Below are 14,765 nucleotides of genomic sequence, written 5' to 3'. Positions count from 1 at the left end.
CTGCCTCCTTATCATAGTGTTTTGAAAAAGACCAAAACATATAACTCTGTGCTAAAGCAGATACTATTACTTACTAGAAGGGACTATGGACAGATGGAAGCAGAGATCAAATATTTATGAAAAACACCACGTGTTCTTGTACACCAAGAATGAGTATTAAGTCTAGACAAAGTGGATGGTCTGAAGTCTGGAGGTTGTCATCTACTTCGTGCATCAGTGTAATGAGAGATTATGGATTCTTGTGAGTGAGGTAAGCATATAGAATATTTGCGAAGAGTATGGATCTTGAAAAACCATTATTCTATGGTTTTAAATAGTGACTTCTCAAAATTATTGTTCCTTCAACAAGTATTAGTTGACTTTCTGTCATAAAATCTTTTCCAGTCATCTTTCTCCCTCCTTCCTACCTTTATTAGATTTTTTAAAAATTCAGTGTGTAATAATCTAGTACTGACTTTATTCATTTTGCTACTTATACCAACCCAGGTTTGGCCCTTGGCAAAGTAATGGAACCTCCCAAGGGGATCATGGGGACTCCCGATTTACAGCTAATCAGTCAGAAGCTCAGGTAACAATCTGAACAAGTGATTGGCATCTGAAGCTGGTAGGGGAGAGTCTTGTGGGACTGAGCATTTAACCTATGGGAGCTGACTAGACAGTGTCAGAATTGAGTTAAATTGTAGGACATCCAGCTGGTGTCCCGGAATTTCTTGGTGTTGGGGAAGAAAAACCCACATGTGGTGTCAGAAGTGTTGTGAGGACGGTAGTAGTATTGTGAGAGTAAAAAGGAAACACAGGGGAAGTTAGTTTTTCATACACAGAACTGTTTCTGAAATTTTGCAATTAAATATAAGGCAATGTTGCTACAATGATGCAATGAATACCTTGCACATTTTTTTCATATTAATGGAGATGTATTAATACCTAGGTGAATACCTAGGGTTTGATGGACAAAAGTAAGTGCAAATGTAGTTCTATTAGATATTAGATATTACCAAATTCCATTCTGTAGGAATTTCCACCAGTAATATACTAGAGTGTCTGTTTCTCCACAACCTCAACACAATAATATGTGCTCAACATTCAAATTTTTGCCAAAGCAATAGGTAAAACTGGCATCTTAGTGGTTTTAATTTGAATTTCTTTTATTGTGAGTAAAGTTGGAAATATTTCCATATGTTTACAGGCTATTTTTATATCATTTTTTGTTAATTTCCTATTTTCTCAATTTGTAAAAAGTTCTTTATATATTAGGAATATTAGCCTTCGATGTGTGACATACATTGTAAATGTTTTCTCCCAGTTTGCCATTTGTATTTTGCCTCTGATGATTTTTGTCATGCCCCAAATTTTTTTTTAGATATTTAAATTTAGCAATATTGAACTGGATTTTGAGTTATAGTTAGAAAGCTTTTTCTTTCTCATCAGGTTCTAAAGAAATTCACCTACTTTTTCTACACGTATGGTTTTATTTTTATACTTAGACCTTCTATGCTTTCAGAGTTTATTTTTGTGTATGGTGTGAGGCATAAATCCAATTTTATCTTTATACAAATGGCTGTCCATTTGTCACAACAGCATTTATTAAAACATCCATCTTTGTCCCTGATGATCTGATAATTTTTAATATAGTACTAGATATATAAAAAAGTCACGTTTCATTATCAATAGCTCCTTTATGCCAGCTGCTATTGCTATATTAATGTTCCCAAACACAGTTGTTATTATATAACATTTACCCTATCCTAAATAAGAGCACCCAAACAACCAATATGTGACAGTTTTTAAATTAAGTATGAAAGTTTAAGCTTACTGCTGCTTCTTGCAATATGGCAGACAAGGTACTCTGAAAAAACTCTATTTAAGACATGTAGAAATTCTGGATAAGAGTCAATAACCAACATTGATAATGCATTTCTAGGCTTAAAAGAAAATAAGTTAAACCAAAATGAAGAGAAAACTGAAATCTGATCAGGAAACAGGATGGGAAGCAGGAGTTGAGTTATTTGTCAATATCAGGAAATAAACTGCTATGCCCTTTAGCCCATATAAGGCAGGAAAACTAAACTACGATCCCAGAAAAAGCCAGATCTCTTAATAGTATTCCCTTAAAGAAAGGGTAGAATTTTAAAAAATCTATCTTGTGGCTCACAGGGAAATCTTGGGCCAGCCAATCCCACTTCTTACAATATAGTCTCAAGAAATGCTTGTATTGCATACATGTGCCAGGAGACATGTACAAACATAAAAATAAGTCAAATATCTAAGACTTTTAAAAAATTGTGATGAACTCATTTAATAGAAAAATACAGCATTAGAAATGAATACTCTACCCCAATATCAACACAGATGAAACTCACAAACAATGTTGAGCAAAAGAGTAAGTAAGATACATGTTTTCAATTTAAAATACGTGTAAAGTAAAGGATGCATCTTATCTAGGCATGTCTACATAAGTGGTATACTATGAAGATGTTCAAAGAAATGATAAATACAAAACTCTGCTTGTGTTCAAACTCTGGAAGTGGAGAAGAAAGTGAGTGTAATGAGTGCATGGAGGGCTTCAAAGTGTTAATAATGTTTTATTTCTCAAGCCGGGTGTTATTTTATTAACATCTGTTTATATTGTATATTCAGTTCATTTATTTACCCTACAAAGATTTGTCAATCACCTACTATGTGGCAGATGTCATTCAAGGCAGCTGGCGAACAAAACAGATGAAAAATTGTGGCTTTGGTGGAGTTTGTGTTCTAGAAGAGGAATACAAAAATAAATTTTAAAATACTATAAGTAAAAAACTATATAGTATGTAAGAGGAAAACGAATAGCAACATAAGTTGTGTTGGTAGTACAGGTGGTAGAAGGAAGTTTTATTCGGCATAATGTAGGGTGGGAGGTCTCACTGAGGTGGCATTTGAGCAAAGACTTAAAGAAAATGAGGGAGGATAAGATATTTTGAAAGAAGAGCATTTTAGCAGGTACAACAGCTAGTGCAAAGCCCTAAGGCTGGAGCATGCCTAGAGTGTTCATGGATTAGCAAAGATGCCAACATTGTTGGAGCAGAGTGAATAGAAGAGAAAGTAGCAGAAAATGAGGTCAGAATTGTAAAGGGTGGTGGTTAGAGATATTCTAGGGCCTTGATGGCAAGTGTAAAGGTTTTGACTTTTGCTCTGAGTGAAAATGGGGAGTTAATACAAAACTATGAGCAGAGAAATGACTATTTTTTCTTCTAGTCTTATTGAGATATAATTGACATACAACACTGTATAAGTTTAAGGTATATAACGATTTGACTTACATACATCATGGAATGATTACTACAATAGATTTAGTGAACATCCATAATCTCATATAGGTACAACATTAAAGAAATAAAAAAATATTTTTCCTTGTGATGAGACCCCTTAGGATTTGCTCTCTTAACAACTTTCACATATACCACACAGCCGTGTTAGTTATTTTTACCATGTTGTACATTATATCCCTAGTACTTATTTATCTTTTAATTGGAAGTTTGCACCTTTTGACTACCTTCATCCAATTCCTCTTGCCCCAATTCCAAGCTGACATTTTTTTTTAAATTTCCTTTTTAAAATATCAGTCCCCTGAGGTGTGAAGAATAGACTGCAAGGGGACAAGGATATAAGTGAGATAACCAGTTAAAAGGCCACTGCAATAATCAAGGCAAGAGATGATGGTGATCTGAACCAAGATAGTAGTACAAGAGCTAGTGAGAAGTAGTCAGATTCTGCTCTGAATTTAGAGACAACAGGATTTCCGGATGGACAGAACATAAAATATGAGAGGGAAAAAAAAGAGTCTAGGAAAACTCCAAAGTGTTGGGCCTGGGCAAAAAGAATAGAGTTATCATTATCAAGTTAGCACTTCTTTTTCCTTGTAGTATTCTTTTGTAACTTACATATTTTTTAATAAATAGTATTATCCATACATATTATACTAGAAATTAATATTCCCTTCAATATATGTCTTGGAGATCTTTCCGACTCATTACGTATAGGTCTAACATGTTCTTTTTGGTGACTGAAAAACATTCTTGGAGATTCTAGTATTCACATAGGTGATCCTTCCAACACCCTGGTCTCTCTATCCTACCACTTATTCCCATGGTCATACTTTAGACCTGTGCTGTCCAATATAGTAGTTATAAAAAAAAAAAAGAATAGAGTTATTATGAACTGACTTAGGAAAGACTGTGAATTTGAACAATAGAAATGTATATTCTCACAGTTCTGGTGGATGGAAGTCTGAGATCCAGGTGTCAGCAGGTTTGGTTTCTTCTGAGGCATCTCAGGCTTGCTCTATTCTCTTTGTGTGTTCACATGGTCCTTCTTCTTTGCACACATGTCTGGTGTCTCTCTGTGTATCCTAATCTCCTCTTCTTATAAGGACAACAGTCAGATTGGATTAGGGCCAACCCATAGGACCTCATTTTACCTTAATAACATTTTTAAAAGCCCTATCTTCAAATACAATCACATTCAGAAGTATCACATTCAGAATGTGAACAATCACATTCAGGTTAAGACTTCCACATCTGAATTGGGGTTGGGAGTCAGAGGGTCTGGGACACAACTGAGCCCATAACAGTGGGTAAGTAGGTTTGGGATGGAAGATTAAGTAGTGTAAGTAAGTACATGTTAATTTAAGATATTTTGGACATCTACATTAGAGGTGTTGAGTAGGCAGTGTGACACATGGGTCTAGAATTCAGAGAAGAGATAATAGCTAAAGATATAAGTTTTAGTGCCAGCAGTGAAGTTTAAAGCCATGAGACTTGATGAGATCATCAAGGGAGTAAGTTTAAGCAGAGAAGAAAAAGAGGACCAAGGTTGGAGCCACTGGGCTCCCTAAAAGTAAGTAATTGACAATAAGCAAGAGCTATCAAAGGAAACTGACAAAAAACTCTAAGAAGAAGATTCAATAAGCCATGAAAAACAAGGCAAAAGTAGCAAGAAAGAGGGAATGATGCAGTAAATATTACTGAGGGGTCAAATAAGATAAGGTCTAAGAATTGGTCAATGAATTTGTCAGTATGAAGGTCATTGGTGAAATTGTTAAGTGTTACATTGGTGAAGGACAGAAACCTGAGTGGAATGGGCTTAAGAGAGAATAAAACCAGAGAACCTGAAGTCAGAGTAAAGATAATTGTTTCAAGAAATTTTGTCTTAAAGGCGAACAGAGGAAAAGGGGAATGGCTGATGAGGAATACGGGGTCAAGGGAAACTTATTTTTAAGATGGAAGAATAATGGTGATGAGAAAGATCCCATAGACAGGAGAAAACTGATGATGGAGAGAATTGATAGAGCAATTTCCTCAAGAGAATGAGCAAAACTGTGATCTGCTAGAGGGATTATCTTTAGATGGAAGGAGTAAAAACAATAACAGGCTTATATACATTATGTATAAATTATATATACCATGTATATAATGTACTGTATAACATATATATAATGCACTTATATATCATATATTATTTGCATATATATAAAGTATTTCAGGCTTAAGTCTCACTTAACTTTAAGAGTTAATATTTTGCCTGCCTCTCCCCCTGTTCCATTCTTCTGGAAAATGCCCACTCATACTAGGTGGGTGCTTCTGTAGAGGAATGTGGGCTGCTCATTGCTCAGTGGGACGAATATATGATTCACAACAGTTTATAGTAAATGGTTTAGGTATAGTCATGTGACCACTCAGTGTCCTTCCCTGAATTTTTCAAATAAGAGCTGAGGAAATGTTCTTCTTTCCCCTTTGATCTCAGTATTGCAAGGCTGTGAGCTTGAAACTTCCTGCCATATGGATAAGCTGTCCTAGAGAATAAAGCCCATAATGAGACAAACAAAGAGAGGATGCAGAGAATAATTTATTCCTGACATTGTTTGTGTCCAGGGTTCTGGTTGTCATTAAGGTCATCTCTACAGAGTCCTTCCCAGTAAACTGAATTGTGAATATCTTTTTTAGGTGAAGCTAAAAGAGGATAGTCAAGGTATTCAGGGACCTCCAGAGCTGATACAAATCATGCTTCTGGTCTTTTCTTTCTACCATAACATTTGTTCTTTGGGTTTCATCTGCACTAAATTGTAATTGCAATCAAACTTAACTTTTCCTCATCTCTCACACCTCACATCTTAATAATCAGCTAATTCTTCAGCCTCCACAATCAGTCTTTCCTGAGTCAGAGCCTCACCTCTGCCATTTTAATCCAAGCCACTTCCATGTCTCACCTTGTTGAATGAACAAATAATTCTTGATTCCTGACTTTTTTCTAGGTTTGCTCATTCTGTTTCCTCTACCAGGGGTTCGCCATCTACTCAGCCAATACTGTCCCCTGTACTATGTAGGGTCCTGATCCCTCCAACCTAAAGTGACTTTTCCCTCATTAAAACTCCTTATCTCTCTTATGTGACTCCTTTCATTTTTGCTTTGCCTATAGTTATTTGGGACCTCTTATAAGATGATAATCACATTGAGAGCAGTTTGAGTCAACACTGTTTATCTACAACCCCTTGTATATACTATGTTCTCAACAAGTATATATTATGCTAAGTTATTAAAAATTAACCTAGTATGTTTTTGCCATTTAAGAAAACTGTATTTGACTGGGGGAAATATTAAGCAATATAGGTTATGATATACTCTACTACTACTTACAAAGTGAATTTTGATAAATTTTAAGATTAGTAACAATGGGTGGTGAAAAGATGAGACTTTACGCCTCTTGGTATCCTTTGTTTCCATTATTTTATGTTCCCTTTTTCACTCTAAACTTTGTTTAAGACTGAGAAAATTGATCTGCAGACCGGGAGACCGGAGCGCTGTGCCTGGCGAGAGGACGGTCGTCCGCGTGTTCACCGCCTCCTCCTCGGGCTTCGTGGCGATAAAGAAGAAGCAGCAGGATGTGGTTAGATTTCTGGAAGCCAACAAGATAAAGTCTGAGGAGGTGGACGTCACGATGTCAGAAGAGCAGAGGCAGTGGATGTACAAAAACATCCCCCCGGAGAAGGAGCCTGTTCAGGGCAACCCTCTGCCACCTCAGATATTTAATGGGGACCGATACTGTGCAGATTATGACAGTTTATTTGAATCCAAGGAAAGCAACACAGTCTTTTCATTCTTAGGCCTGAAATCACAGTTGGCATCAAAGGAAGAACCTTAGTGAAGACAAGTGGAAGAGGACGGAGATGCATTTTGCAGCACCCCTGGTACTCAGCACACACCTGCTTACCTAATGCATCAGTGTGACAGAAGCCACATGCATTATCAGTAACTTTGCTTGCCATGGAAAAGGTGTTTGGGGAACATCAGACATGGGTCTGATGGGATTGCATGAGTGCTTTAAACCAAGTCAGGACCATGGTGGGTTTTTTTTCTTGTTTTCAGAATTGCCTGCAGTTGCCTCACTCACCCGGAGGTACTGTCACCTGTTACAGGTGTGCTTCCTGAATAACTGAGTGATAAGCAGGTGGCACCATCAGAGAGAAAGTACTGGATCTGCCCTGGGTTGTAGTTGATGCCAGGATTGCTGAGACCTGCTTCTCTTCAGGCTGCCAAGGTGGTATCTTTGAAATTAGTCTGCCAGGCTATTAGAATATTTTGATCAGAAAGAAAAAAAGCAATGTTGGTTGACAAAGGGCTAAAGATCTTTGCTGCAGATTCATGAACATCACTATTCCAGTGCTTGTCATAACTGAAGAAAAAGTTAGATGTTCTAGCCTCCTTTTGGTAATGGAAATTCTTACCCCCATAAATCCTCCAAGCCTCTACAGATGTTTCCAGAAATCACTGTTGCAGCAGTGTGTGATCAGAACCGAGTGACAGGGATGAAAAGAATTGCTCTTTTAAAAAATACATGCTTCTTTATCACTTACAAAGGAAAAGTTTCACCTAATGTGTAAGATTGCTTAAAAGATATATTTAAAGAGGTGCACTGACAATTAATTTATAGAGACATAATCTGACTCGTACCTGAAAGCATTTCAGCTTTAGCAACTTTAGCAACTTATTTATGCATAAGTGCACATATATTTTTAAACGCAGCTCCCCTAACTAATAGCTGCTTATATATTTTGCGAAGGGATCATATTTTTCGAGAAAGGAAGATCTCGGTTAAATATATTTTGTGAACCCTTGATGAGGCAAATTAAAAGACACTAATATTGCTGCACAATTTAATTTTTTTCCTGTGTTACTTTTCATTGGTCCTCTGACTCTGCCAGCTCATATCTCTGGCCAATGCACAGTCCCGGATTTTCAGAGTAACATAGATACGCGTTTTCATTCCATATATGAACACCAGTGATATTTCAGAACAGAGTACATACCAGAAAGGGGCTGTCAGAGACTCACTCTGAATTGTACTTGGCATGTGAAATCTCTCCTTCCTTTGGAGTTGTTGCTGATAAACACTGAACCTGTCGACTTCATTAGGGCAAAGGCTCCTTTTCTGCATCCTTGTCCCTGCTCACAGTTTTAGAGTTTCTAGTTGCCAAACTTGGGAATAGTCTTGAATAGAATAAATTCAGAGGGTTACCTAAGATATTCTGCTATTCCCAGCATCCTGATGGTGAACCTGCCCTTTAGATTCTGAGCAGGAAGTTTGTAAGAAATGGAAAGAACAAGAATTTAGGCCCTGTCACCTGTGTTCTCTCCCTCCTATTCTAAAGCTAACATCCCAGGACTGACATCCCAGCCTGAGATTTGCATCCCAGGACTACAGCCAGAAGAAAAGCATGCCACTGATTCCTATATGACTGGAACAGATACATAATCCACAATTTTCTCTCCCACGAAAGCTGCTGTAAAATCATGGTTATAACTGCTTAGTTGGCATTAAATACGATCCAGGTCAAATTCCACTTGATAAATCCCAGGGACTATCCAGGAAATTTTTTTTGAACTGGATATTGTGTTAAAGTCTAAGAAGACTTAGAATTTCTTAAGATACAGCAATTTTTAAAAAGTTAACGTTGCAACGGTCTAACTTACATTTTGTCTACTCTTGCCAGTGAGTACCAAGAAGCAACTTGTAAGATTGAGTCTTGGGGTTGTAGGATCAATACAATACTTGCTAGACCAAGAAAGCTACTCAGAATTGTTTGTCTCAAAACTTCTGAATTACTCTGGTTGTAGTAGGCCCAGTATGGCTGTCCTAAACAGACGAGATGAACAGGAGTGCTAAATTATTTACCACAGTTACAGATCATCTACCCCACCCCACATTTTCTTTCTTTCTTTCTTTCTTTTTTTTTTTTTGGAGCAGCAAAGAAATAGGAGAGACCAGCTTCAACTGGTATTGTACTTGTTATGAGCGAGCTAGAAGCACATTGTGTGGCATTTCCCTCAGTACCCAGGCTCGGCAGAGTCCTAAGGTATTGCCCTCTGGGACCACACCATGTTCAGAGAATACTGTGTCCTTACTTGTGTTTTACCAGCTGAATTCCAAACATGTAATGGTTTTCTTCATCCCTTCTTTAACTAGCTACCTTTAGATCTGGAGAATCACAGTCTTAAAAATCTAGGAAAGAAGTGGATGGGAATTGCAGACATAGGTGTAATATCAAGAGCATTTTAAGACAGAATTTTTATTTCCTATACTAGGCTTGTTGGGGCAAAGAAAATGTGCTACTAAAAATCAAATTATGCCATTTTAAAATGAGATAAAATACAGAATGCCATCCTGCTAGGTATATGCAGACCAGAAGAAAATTTAGTTGGGGAAGTACTTGTTTTTCCAGATTCTGGTATTCTATTAAAATCAAAGAGGAGAAAAGGAAGATTTTTTTTTTCTCTCAGGCTCTAATATATTTTAGATTTGTTTCTGTTTTATAGATTTATTCAACACTCCCACATAGCTGTTTTTATATTACATGAATTTAATAATGAACTAAACTTACTTTTGTCCTCTGTTGTTGAAAGGTACCAAAGCCTCTTTGTGGTTTGTTTTGTTTTGTTTTTTAATTTGATTTTGCTGTATAGGGTTTTGCCTTTTCTAGAAATGCTTTTCATGTAACATCTTTTCTAAAGTGTCAGAGCCCATTTTGATCTGCAAAATTATTGTTTTTAGATTTCGGTTTGTATGCACTTGTCTCTAAAGGCATTGGTGAAATCTCAGATTTTATATTCAGCATTAAAGAGGAATAAATTCCAGGAAAAAAAAAAGACTGAGAAAATAGAGCAATAATGCAGGAAAAGAATGTGGAAATGTGGCATTTCAGAAAACAACATGGATATGCCATTATTCTTGGACTGCAATATTTTGCTCCATGGAAAAATATCCTGACCTCAGTTCAAGATAGCCTTCATGAACAGAAACACATCAGTTGATACCTCCATATAATTGTTGACTTAGCAGCTGCCGTCCTTGCTTTATAAATATTGTCTCATTTTCGAAACTTATTTGCTTAAATAAAAGCTGCTGCTATGAGGCTTATAGGCTAATTATGCCTATTCACAAAATAATGTTTTAAATTTGTTGCTAAAAATTTCTGGATCTAGTAGCAAAATTATTGTAACATAAAAAATGCTATTTACCATTTGTAGTTAAGAGCTGATAGAGACCTGATTCACTGTGGGATGGACCACGCAAGGGTATGAATACCAGGAGGCAAGGGTGATTGGGGGTCATCTTAGAGGCGGCTGTCGCAGTATATTATGCAAATTTGAGAAACAATACTGTTTGTGAATAGTTTGGGGAGTCTTCAGGGCCCCTAGTATTCTCCATGGCCCCTGAATACCCTGAAGACAATGAAGAACAATTTGTCATTCTTGTGGGAAACATGGAATTAGTAGGCTGTGATCCTTGTGGCTCCTGTCCCCAAGATCTGTGCGTCCTTTTCCCAGAATGTTTACATATTGCAATAAGGAAGGAGACTACGTAATGTCTACATATTCCCTGTTAGAAGTTCTTCTTTGTTTAGAAACTACGCTCAAGAAAGTAAAAAAAAAAAAGGAGCAGATAGAGATAGCCCACGGCTTCATCAATACTCTTACACATTGAACAACTTACATCTCTTCTTTTAATACCACATTTTGTCAAACACATCAACATGAAATGACAGAGATTAAACATCTTATGACTGTGTAAGTAAAACCATCATGTTAGCATTAACATTCATACCAAACATTAGAACATCCTAAACTGAAGAGAATTCTAGCCCATGATCACCCATTCTAAAAATTTGAGTTTACAGATGGTGAACCTAAATAATAAAATGTATTATCCTATTAACCTATACTAAGAAACCCCCATTGCATGCAAAAGCTAATAGTTTGTCGCAGCTACAAAAATAAAAAGCAGCACCATCAGACTAATAATGCCATATGATCTGCCATGTAATGAAAATACCAAACGTTATATTCCTGAAAAAAATGGGAATTTTTTTCTCTGGCTACGGAATGTTATGTTCCCTTTGGATTATCTTCTGTGGGCCCATTTTTACCCTGAGATAATAAAAGCTTTGTATGAGTAACCTAGGATAGACTACGGTCTTTTGAAACTAACTTTTTCTTACTGCCAAATAAATCTCTTTTAAATATGTTCTCTGTGAGGCAATCATGACATCCATTGGCCAATTGGATCTGGGGTTATGCCTGGATACTTTCCACATTGCACGTGGTTGTCAATTTGAATTGTGTATCAACTACCCATCATATCTGGCACATCTGTACTTAACATTGGCATTAATTTTACCCTATTGTTCTAATTGCAGTACTTTGATGTAATGACACCATTCAATTCACAGATGGTACTGGTGGGGGGTTTTCCCAAAAAAATATAATGTAATTTTAATTTGGAATGTGAGAATGCCAAAAATAAGAGCTTCATTGATTAAGTTATCCGAGCCTGCTAAACATTTGAACATTTGAAGTACATCGGAAAAACTGGGAGAGAGAACAGCAGGTTTCAGTACCAACCTACTGCAAATGTTTTGTTTTTTGATTATAGTCTCTGGGGCTCATAAGACTTATCTGTCCACAAACTAACTTTGACATACTTAGGAAAAGCAAAAAAATAAAATCTATATTTTCAAAAAAATAAACTCCTTTTTTTAAAGGTGAAATCATTTGGTGAATTGAGAGGTCTGAAATTTGAAAAGTAATCATTTAATTTAAATGAATAAATTTTAAAACTACTTAAAGGATCATCACAGATCTGATGCCTATATATATATATATATATATATATATATACACACATATATACATATATATACATATATGGATATTCCTGTGACATCATGAAATAAAGCCTATTACAATTTGTATTTTATAGAATCAAATCAGGGGAAAATTGAGCAACTTTCCAAAGGTCACAGCATCCCTCATTGATGGAGGAATGACTAGAATACAGATCTCTACTTCTCATTTAAAACTATTTTATGACACATTACCCATTTTGTTGAGTCAAAACCGCTGCCATGTTGTTTCAACAGGAAATTGACTACGGGGTGGCAAAGTGTGCAAAGGCAGGACTATTATACTTGGCTTTGGACAGGGCGGGAAGTGGGAGGGACGTTAACTGTATGAACAACTCATTTGAGTAATTTACCTAGAAATAAAAACAGAACCTGGAGGAAGTCATGAAGGGAATGAGAAGCATCTGACGGCAGTGTGAGTGAACATCCAAAAGGCCTACGCCACTAATCATCCATGTACTTTAGTAAAAGCAGGAAGTCAGGAGCTGAGAAAATTCTAACATTGCTGGGTGTGTCTGATGAAGCGATAGGATGGACTCATTGATTTTTTTTTTCAGTAGACTTTTATGGGACCAAAGGATTCCCAAGGAAGAGCTCCAAAGTTCTCCCCACTTCTGTGTGAAAGACAGAGTGACTTCAGTTCAGTGATCAGCTAGGAAGTGCTGTTATTTGGCCCCATAAATATTGACGGAATTGGAAGCCCCATAGCTTGAAGTTTGAGTTTTACTTCATTATAAAATTCATGGGCTGGTATGTCTTTGGGATACTTGTTTTAAATATGCAACATTCTTAGGGCAGTGGTTTCCCTACACCCTGGCCCCTGCCAGTGGTCAGAGGAAGCCCCAGCCCGTTAAAATTGCCAACTTTTGTTACTTAGCATAAAGGATGTGTGAACACTGTATTAGGTCATGATAGGAGGCTGGCCCGGGAGGCTGTAGATTCATTAAATAGTAACGGCTCACTTTGAACATACTTTTGGAATTTTCACCTGCATCTCTCACCATCCTCTTTCCTCCAAGGCCCTCCCATTGTTGACATAAGCTGTAGTTATTTATTTAAATGGCATCTACCATGTAAAAAGTTGTACTAAGTTCTGTTTCCATCTCTGTGTTCATTGTGGAATTTCAACATCTCCAAATTTATATCACCCTTATCTGCAGTGATCAGTATTAAAATGTTAGACTACACATGATTTTTCTGAATTACCAGTAAATTAGGTATCATGAAGTCAATTAGAAGCCTCACTTGGGAAAGCACAAATCCTACTTCATGGTGGCTTTTCAAATCTTTAAGCATTCTTATATGCACTGGGGTCCATGGAGAGCTAATTCTGGAAAGTGTGTGTGTACCAAGAACCTTGGAACTCAGCCTCCAAGGTTGTGACTCCCAGCTGTGAAAGGTTGTGACTCCCAGCTCAGTGCTTTGATATACTGCACAGAATCATGGGAAGAAGGCCATGAAAGAAGTCCTGATAGCATAAAGCTCACTCTCCTCTTAGCCAATAAGGAGGCATCTTCAATTTAGACATGCAACCTTTCTGAGTAAGTAAACAGTATTACGGAGCCACTTCACACTTCTATTTTTCACCACTTTTTCTTTTAATCATCATCTAGAAGTGATTTCTCTTCCACGGATTCCCTACCATCCCTCCATTCCATTTTGGTTTATCTGTTTCTATATCCCTATTACCATAATTTTCTAAAAAGTTTTTCTCTCCAGGTATATATTTTTATTTTACATATATGCCTGTATGTATGCGTATATACAAACTTCCTCACGTATTGCCAAAAGTAATTGTGTTCTAATTAATTTTGAAGGCTCGTGCAGCTGTTGATTGAAGTGGCCATTACAAGATGATTTAGCATGTAATTTTAGAATCACATACTGCAAGTTTGAAAAGATCTACACCTGTGTTTACCTGTGTACTAGAACTGGTTCTAGGGAAATCCAGATGAGACCCAGGTGCCCAACCCACTTTGTTGCAATATTTACATTTTTCAGTAAATATGTTTATGCCTCACATTTCTTGTTACACAGCCCTAATTATGATGAACAGCATTTCTATACCTCTCTCTGGGAAGTGGAATTCCTTTTCTTCGAGAAGTAGAAGTACAAAACTGACTTAGAGTCGTGCCAATTTTTCAAGCTTATTGGAATGAAGATTCCAGAGCATTGCTCTATCAGTGAGTCTCATCTTTTTTTTTTTTTTTTTTTTTTGCGGTACGCGGGCCTCTCACTGCTGTGGCCTCTCCCGTTGTGGAGCACAGGCTCCGCACGCGCAGGGTCAGCGGGCATGGCTCACGGGCCCAGTCGCTCCGCGGCATGGGGGATCTTCCCAGACCAGGTCACGAACCCACGTCCCCTGCATCAGCAGGCAGACTCTCAACCACTGCGCCACCAGGGAAGCCCCAGTGAATCTCATCTTAAGGCTGGTCTTTAGGTAACTAAAAGAGTAAAGCATCTTTCGCATAAAATCTGGGTGTAAGAGTAAAATAAATTATTAAGAGATTGGAGTGCAGAAGTTCAACGTATGATCAGATGAACTCAGAAA

General features: G+C 37.2%; 1 pseudogene across 1 annotated transcript; it reads left to right on the top strand.

Moving 5' to 3' along the window:
- The first annotated feature begins 527 nt into the window (after positions 1-527).
- Positions 528-7,296, top strand: LOC113632245 (SH3 domain-binding glutamic acid-rich-like protein 2 pseudogene; annotated as a pseudogene). Its single transcript, XR_003437745.1, has 2 exons — positions 528-568; positions 6,798-7,296. The product of XR_003437745.1 is annotated as an SH3 domain-binding glutamic acid-rich-like protein 2 pseudogene (transcript).
- Positions 7,297-14,765: the final 7,469 nt, after the last annotated feature.

Source organism: Aethalodelphis obliquidens, unplaced genomic scaffold (assembly GCF_003676395.1).
Source record: "Aethalodelphis obliquidens isolate GAN/ISIS:26980383/991018 unplaced genomic scaffold, ASM367639v1 scaffold36, whole genome shotgun sequence".
NCBI lineage: Eukaryota > Metazoa > Chordata > Mammalia > Artiodactyla > Delphinidae > Aethalodelphis > Aethalodelphis obliquidens.
Note: the sequence above shows the minus strand (reverse complement) of the source record. Positions and strands in the feature narration are given on the sequence as shown.